The sequence below is a fragment of the Penaeus monodon genome, chromosome 30, assembly GCF_015228065.2.
Source record: "Penaeus monodon isolate SGIC_2016 chromosome 30, NSTDA_Pmon_1, whole genome shotgun sequence".
NCBI classification, from domain to species: domain Eukaryota; kingdom Metazoa; phylum Arthropoda; class Malacostraca; order Decapoda; family Penaeidae; genus Penaeus; species Penaeus monodon.
The window spans coordinates 26,573,433-26,574,042 of NC_051415.1; positions in this window are offsets into that span (position 1 = coordinate 26,573,433).

Sequence of the window (610 nt, forward strand, 5' to 3'; positions counted from 1 at the left end):
AATCTTCAAGTTTCCTTGCCTTATTTGAAAGTGTAAGGCTATGAATATTACCGCTATAATGCATCATACTGTGTTGCAATTCCGTGAAAATGATGAGTTTAAGATTACTTAGGTCGTGTTTCTTAATTTTTTTCCCCAAAATTTGAAATTAAAAGGGGAAAGAGCGCAAAAATTTATATTTTTTTGTATAACTATTTTCTGCTCGTCTTCAACGTTTTGAAACAACGGGTTTCGGTTTTTTGACCTTAAACAGGGATTTGTTTCAAAACTTCGTTTTTAAAAAATAAAACATAAAATATGACAACAGAAAAAAAACACGGGGAGAAATAAAAACTGAAATCAATACTAAAACCGGAGCTTGTATAAAGACCGATCTTGGTAGGGTTGATAAAAAATCGGGGAACCGGGAAACCATACGTGCCCGTCTTTAAATAAAAAGTGGTTTATTTACTCAGGAAAAGGGCACCCTCTGAAAAGGGGAAAAAAAAAACGAGAGAAAACAACTCGCTGTGACATCCCCTTGGTAATTGGAAACCATCTTGGGCCTTCAACCAAGCCTCAGTGTCGGGCCTTGCCATTGTTCCCCGAACTAAATTGCGCCAAGAACTGT